This window comes from Capsicum annuum, chromosome 7 (genome assembly GCF_002878395.1).
Source record: "Capsicum annuum cultivar UCD-10X-F1 chromosome 7, UCD10Xv1.1, whole genome shotgun sequence".
Classification (NCBI taxonomy): Eukaryota; Viridiplantae; Streptophyta; class Magnoliopsida; order Solanales; family Solanaceae; genus Capsicum; species Capsicum annuum.
Window position 1 is genome coordinate 206755496 of NC_061117.1, and position 7543 is coordinate 206763038.

A 7543-nucleotide genomic window follows, 5' to 3' on the forward strand; every position below is an offset into this window, starting at 1 on the left:
TCAATAATTTTTTTTTTGCATTCACATGCTTCATGTGCGTGTTTACACGCATAGTTAAAATTTTGGTCATAATGGTGCATTTACAATAGTTTAGGTAAGATTCGTGGGATAATAGGTTGAAAGTATAGTTTAGGTGTCTTTTTGAAAAAGTCGTACAACATCAGAGGGGACTTTATGTATTTTCTCTTCTTCTTCTTCTTCTTCTTCTTCTTCTTCTTATTATTATTATTATTATTATTATTATTATTATTATTATTATTATTATTATTGTTATTATTATTATTATTATTATTATTATTATTATTATCAGCCGACCAATCATCAACCGGCAGAAGCAGGATCCTCCTCAGCCTGCACATCTCTCCAAACATCCTTGCTCTCATGAAGACCAACTCCTACTGTAGGTTATTAACCTGGCTCTGAAATTTTCGCATGATGTCGCGCAGAATATCGATGTCCTAAAATGAATTAGGCATAACTAGAATACAAATGAATTGACAATAAATGTAAACACAAAAGTATAGAAAAGAGTCCGAATATAATACAATGTATACTACCAACTGGTAGATTTCCACACATACCAAAAAAAACTTACCTCAACGAGAAAGGAATATGCTCTTTGAAGAGAAGTGGTTGAAGATGTAATACGAAAAGACAAAATACAAGAAATAAATAAAATGAAGTAGAATGAAGATTAAGGAGGGACGTATTTTTAGAGTATTGAATTTGAATGTGTTAAGCAAAAACCCACAACTGTTTAGCTCCATCGTATTAATTACATTCAAACTAATGACTTTTTAGTTTTTTGTGAAAAGTCATGACTTTTTCTTTTACATTCAAACTTCAGACCTTTTCAAAACAGTTTCTCTCTTAATAACAACTGTTATTATTGAGCTCTTGCAATGGATCGTCCATTTGTCATAACAGATTTACCATCTGTTGCAACAAATGGTCTATATATGCAATATATGAGACATCTATTGCAACATATGGATTATCTGTTGTGAAAGATGGACCATCTATTGGAGGACATGTTTTGATTTCTTCTAACAGTTGATTTATCAGTTGTAATAGATAGGGAATTTGATTTATCGGCTATTTTGAACGTGTTAGAAGAAAAGTCACGACTGTTCACCTCTTTTTAATAGTCATCACATACTTTAATTAATTCAAATTGGTGACTATTTTATTATATAATTTAAGAAAACAGATTTAAAACCAAAAAGGGTGAAAAGTCATGACTTGTAGCACTTGTTTTTTCTTGACGGGCATGTAGTCCTCTGACATTGAAGATGGTTACCATTTGAGCCTCCGTAGTCTTATATACTACTTAACGATGGGAAGTAAAGAATAAACACTGTCTGACATTGATGGGGTAGGAATAATAAGGTGCATGCAGATAGATGGATTCACTTCCATGCATGGGAGTTATATATTATTGATTAGGCTTTCGTGGCAAACACACATAATTTATAATAATTTTGTTAATGTAGTTTTTTATCGATTAGACATTGATCCTTCAAATAAGATCCTGCATTTTACAATTTGGTTTGATTGGTGCGAACTGATAAGGCCGAAGGTTTTCACGAAGGTGGTGTCAATACCCTGTTATAATTTAATGACAGTTTTGCTCATGTTTATGCATCAAATTTTGAGAAAAGATCTATATTTGATGGCATTATAGACATTTAATAGTGACTGAACCAATTTTAATGGTTCAATGACCTTTGAGATGGCCTTCGAAGTTTTCCACTGCAACAAACAAGAATGAAAATCCAATAGAAATTCCTATGGTCCAAACTTATATGGATTTGTTGCTCGAGGAGACTATTATACAGCAAGAGGTGCTTAGGAGAATACATGTGCGGGAAAAGGGAGGTAGAGAAGATCATATATCATCTCAAAAACCTTGTTTAGGAGGTAACATAGTGAAGCAAGTAAGGAACTTCTAGCCAATCTAGTCAATGTAATTGACTCTAAATATGAAAAAATTAAATGAGCTGCAAATATGAAAGTGTATCCAAATATTAAAATCCGTCAGTTGTTCTTTAAAAGAAAAATGCTAAAGAGGAATGAAACTGGACACTTTGCTAGGGACTGGAACTAACTAGTGTAACCTGAATGAAGACCCACAAATCCAGGACCAGAACTCTAAGGAAGCAGCTTGGCGAGCACAGAGGACTGGTAAGATTTTTCGCCAAGAATGAAACTTAAACCAAAAACTTCAGAAGTAGAAACAAGGGAAGCGAAGGCGTCAATTTTTGAAGTCTAACTTGAATCCCATGCCTTCTGTTTATGGTAGTGATCTGGTTAATGGCAGTAGAAACAAAAAGGTCTGAAGTTGGGCAGAAATCCCATGCCTTACTGTTTCCACTACCTTTGACTAGACCAAAGCCACAAGCAGAAGGCCTGGATACAAGTTAGACTTCAAAAATTGACGCCTTGGCTTGGTCCATTTTTTTTACTTCTGGAATTGTTGGTTTAGGTTTCTTTCCTGACTGAAAATCTTACCAGCCCATGTGCTCTCCAAGCTGCTTCATTAGAGTTCTTGTCCTACATTTTTTGGGTCTTCATTCAGGCCACGCTAGCTAGTCGTCGTATCTATCAAAGTTTCCAGCTCCAATCCACTTCAGCATTTTTCTTTTCTAAATGAACTGATGGATTTTTATTTTTGGATACACTTTCACATTTGCAACTCATTCATTTTTTTTATTTTTCATGTCAATTTCATCAACCAAATTCTCTACATGTTCCTTCTTACCCCGTGTTTCTATTTTAGTAAGGTCTGAGTTGATATATGATCTTCTCCACCTCCCCCTTCCCACACACGTATTCTCCCAAGCACCTTCTGCTAGATAATAGTCTCCTCGAGTAATCCATCTATATAAATTTGGACCAGGGCAAAACTATATTCATTTTCATTCTTGGTTGCAGTAGTGCGAGGCTTCGGAGGCCTTTCGAAAGTTCATTGAACCCTCAAAATCAGTCCAATCAATATTGAATATTTACACTATCACCAAAACCTTGAATACTTCTCCAAACTTGACACATAAACATTAACAAAATCTTTATTAAACCGTAATAGGGTATCAACACCACCTACTTGGTCCCTCAGCCTTATCAGTTCGAACCTAATAATCTTAACTGTAAAATGTCATATCTTGCTTGAATGCTGAATTCCTAATATAGGTAAAGAACTAACACTCACAAAATCAGTGTACTATATGTGTGTTTTCACGGTAGGTTGATCAGTAATACATACCTCTCATATATGAAGTGGTTCAATCTGCAAGCAACCTATTTCTCCAAACCCATCTTCACTCTAGCCTTTAATGCTGGTCTGGCAAAAGTTGATCCACTCACTTCCTTTTATCAGCAAACAAGAAAAAAATATTTGATGTTAAACAAGAGAAGAACAAAAACAACATTACAAAAGGGTAGTAAAAAATTGAATGAATACAATATAATACTACAAGAGTTCCAACAGATGACCCATCTGTTGCAACAGATTCCCCATCTTTTCAACAGATGAGTCATCTATTGCAACAGTCTACACATCCATGGAAATAGATGGCTGACATATTGCAACAGACATGTCATCTATTAAATTAAATTAAAGCAGTATTGCTACTGGTTTAATTTCTTTCAATAGTCATTCCGTCTATTCCAACAGCTGATTCATCAGTTGCAATAGTTGAGAAAACTATTACAACACCACCAACACCAATAGCATCAACAATAAAAATCAACATCATATGTTCCAACACCGTCAACAATACAAATATCACATGTACCAACAATACCAACATCCCCAACAACAACACCAATAAAGAAACAAACAAAAAGCATAAAAAATGATACTGACAATAAGGCTTTTTAAGTTTATCCAACAGATGACTTTTTTTGCATATTATAATAAAAATAACTGTTCATTCATTTAAGACTTAAAGGTCACCTTTCCTTTAATTTTCTCAATAAATAAGATACTGGTAATGGGTAAATCAATAAAACCAACAGATTTAAATATCTAATTTAAATAACATACAAAGAAGAAGACGAGAAGAAAAGAGCAATAGTGAACCATAGCTACAATGTCAAAAAAATAAAGGGATCAGAAGACCCATTTCAGTCGAGAAAAGATATAGATCGGTTGAGATCCAAAAGGATCCTCATGCGAAAGAGAATTCTAGAGATAGGTTGTGATTACCCTAAAGAGAAGAGAAAGAGAATTCTGAAAGAAAGAATAGAGATGAGTTAATCTATGGCTGAAGAAGAAAGAATTTTAGAGATGGATTTTAAATATTCATTAATAACTTTGAGGAGCACAAGGAGACGGTGACATTGAAAAGAGAGCATAAGACTACTCAAGGAGGACATTTTTGAGTTATCCAAGTAATATTTTTTACTGTCTTAGTATTTTATCTTTTTTTTCTCAGACAGGAAATTGCTTTAGAATTGAAAAAAAGATCTTAGAACATATAAGTCATCTATTGCAACAGATATCAATTTCTATTTGAAAATTTCCAACGGCTCAATCATCTGTCGCAATAGATGGCAATGTCTATTTGATAATTTACAACAGATAGGTAATCTGTTACAACAGATTCATTAATAAATCATTCATTGCAACAAGTTGAATATTTGTTTTTGTACAATTTCAGTTGAGTTCATATGTTCAAATACAACTTTAATAGATTTATCTACAACTAGGGATGAGTTGATAGGGTCAATTATATTGCATGATATTAGTATTGTGCTCCTCCTGACCCGAGTCATCAATCGACTAATTTGAGTTGAAACAATTCATATTAGCCTATTATTTGAAATACCTAAATTGATTTAGATACAAATAGAGATGAGTTGATAGGGATAACTACATTGCATATTGTTGGTAAAGCACTTCTCCTAACCTGAGTCGTTAATTGACCAATCTGAGTTGAAACGATTCATATTAGCTTATTATTTGAAATACCTAAATTGATTTAGATACAACTAGGGATGAGTTGATAGGGTCAAATATTGGTATTGCGCTCCTCCTGACCCGAATCGTCAATCGACCAATTTCAGTTGAAATGATTCATGTTAGCTATTATTTGAAATACCTAAATTGAAATACCCTAGATTCTGGACCTTAGAAAGTCTCCTTAATTTTTGGTCTCTGGATGGGATACGAATGGGGGAAACAAGTCATACACTCATGTACGGTTCGTATGGGTCATTCATATGTTGACCAGTGTTGGTTGGTGAGATAGACTTTGGCTACCAGAATGGATACGACTTAGGGGTACAAGTCATATTAGTGGGTACAGATAGTTTGGTTCCTTAACTTAGTTTAAAACTGGGTTACTTAGGTTAGATCTGAGTACGAGTGGCTTACCTAGAGCCGTAAGTCAGGGTACGAGTCATACTTTGGACTCATATAGGAAACAGTGTTCAAACCTTATATGATTCTATCTTGACAGTGACACGGGTGGAGGTTATGGATTGTATGATGTCAATACGACTTGGGTAGGATGAGTCGTATACTCGACAATGTTGGTCCAAGGGTTTAGATTTTAGATACAAGTAGTGGGTACCACTCACATCAGAGGATACGACTCGTGAGGGTCAGTCGTACCTCTGGAATGGGATTTTTAAGGAATTTAAGTAAGGGCAATCTGGACTTTTCCCTACTTATCCTAAGGACACTTGGAAGGTTATTTTACCCTAATATTCTATTCATTAAAACTTATAATCTCTTCCTAAACACCCTAATATTCTCCCAAGAGCTTTTGGACAAGAAAGCTAGAGTTTCATCCTACGGGCTTAATTTATTGTTTGTGTTAGTGATTTCTTTCCGTCTACTTCTCAATTAAGGCTTGTATATCTCCCCTCATTGTTAATTCTAACTAAAGGAATGGATTTACATGATGTTTTCATGGTTTTATGATTGTATGATTTTAGTTTTCAATTATGATGTGGGGGCTTTGGTTATAAATGATTGGTAATGGTTTTCCATGGTTTAATTATATTTTTATATGCATCAATGGTGGTTTTAGATAATGGAATTCATGGGAATGATTTTATGGTAATTGGAATTGGTTTTGGTTGTAATATGCCCCTAATATGTTTGACAACATGCTTATAAAAATATGTTCATTGTATTGTTTACTTTTAAATGGTTTGGAATGGTAAATGGATAAATTGCTAAATGGTTTTGCTTGCGGGATACATTAAATCCCCCTAGAGGTTTAATATGATAATGGGAAGGGCACTTGAAAGTCCCTTTAAACCTATATATGGTTGGGTATGGATGATACTTGCAAGTAAGGGTCAGTATGACGATACCTATATCAATATCCTTGGTTAATAATTGGATAATGGTTTGTCCTTGGTTAATAATTGGATAATGGTTTGATTATTTGGAAAACAGTTTTAACTGGGCATTAAAGGAGAGAGGTAGCTAAGCCATGGAAGATAAAGATCCTGGGGGGACCAAAACTGGAAACTCATATTTTCCAATATGAGGTATGGTCTTGGTGACCGTGTGCAAGTGTCACACTTTATTTTGGTGGATGTAATAGTCATCCCAACGGGATACTTTTGTGGTCATGCGGCTACACGTACTAGGGCCCTTTCAGCAGGTGAAACTGAAACCATATAGCCCGTGGGTGGTTTAGGACAGCAAAGCTACACAGCCTAGGTAATGATTTTAAATGCATGTTAAACACGGTTTATTTTTCTGGCATAGTTTTATATATGTATGGTTGTGTGCATTATGGATGGTTTTACTCGGTTTTATAAATAATAATATTTTATCTTTATTCTGAGATCATGCTAGCGATCACTCACTAACCCGTCTACTGGAGGTTGTATACCTAAGTTATACAGGAACCGTTCGTTCTTCTCCTCCTACATAGTGATTGACTCGGGACAGCTGCTTGGATTGAAGTGGAGGGCTTCCATTATTCCGTAAGGCTTTATTTCATGTCATGGATATTTTTAGACACTTTGATTTTATTTTGGATATTGGTTTTGGCTATGGTTTGGGGTATGTCCCAACCGGATTTTATTATTCTTTTGGTTAGAGTCTTTGAGGTACTTCTATGGGTTTAAATGGGTGTGGTCGGTATGGGTGTTTGCCTTTGCATTGGTATTGATGTTGGGGCTAACACCACTGGACGGTATTGTTGGTTGTTCCATCCTATTTTATTTGGGATTAAATTACATTATGTTTGAAAATTATTTGGTCATGGTCTGGCTTATGGCCTTGTTTGGGTAATTGGTTTGGTTTGGTATGTTTGGACGATTGGTATGGGACAGTTGGACTCAATTGGGCTGATCATGGTTGTGATCCTATCCTAGATTCTATATATGAACAATAACGCTATCTTGTTATATATTCAAAATTCAGTCAACTCAGGGCAGCAACTGTAGATTAGGTTGGGTAACGAGGATTGTTTCCGATATAGATTAGACTTGAGATGACTATCACGGAATGGATCGGGGTTTAGGTCGTGTCATAAATTGATTTAGCTACAACTAGGGTTGAGTTGATAGGGTC